The following is a 603-nucleotide window of genomic DNA, read 5'->3' as shown; positions in this document are numbered from 1 at the left end:
TGCAGGCTATTTGGATTCCAACCGCAAAAAGCAAATCCCACACATTAACGTGATCATTGGAAAAAAAAACAGAGCCAAAAAAAATCTCTCCCCACGCCTTATTAAATATCAAAAACAATTTGACACATTAGGCAAAGACACGCTTTGGAAAATTTTAACATGAATGATCCAAAAGATATACTCGTATAAGAACATCTTTATGATCAATGGGAAAATGACGTGAAATTCTATGAAATTATACACTTCTTTCAAAGTGACTAAGGCGTTAGACAAGGATGCTTTCAATCCTCACATTATTAACTACGACTCCATTCTTGACACTCCCGAAACAGCACTCATAATAAGCTGCATGGGTTCTTGCGCTTGCACTTGCATTAGGGCAGTGATATGGAGAGCAGGGCGGCTGCTGCTTGGGCTTGTTTTCTATATCAACCTTTGTCTGGCCTGCAGCCCGGAGAGGATACTTCATCGCCGTTGCTAACCGACAATGCAGCATTGTCGGTTAGCAACGGTCATTGGCGGAAAGAGTTTGTGGGAGAGACTGTTCTAGTGCCAATACATGAATCATTATTCTTCAAGGTGCAGATCTATGGCCCCTCGTGA

The sequence above is a fragment of the Penaeus monodon genome, chromosome 29, assembly GCF_015228065.2.
Source record: "Penaeus monodon isolate SGIC_2016 chromosome 29, NSTDA_Pmon_1, whole genome shotgun sequence".
NCBI lineage: Eukaryota > Metazoa > Arthropoda > Malacostraca > Decapoda > Penaeidae > Penaeus > Penaeus monodon.
Note: the sequence above shows the minus strand (reverse complement) of the source record.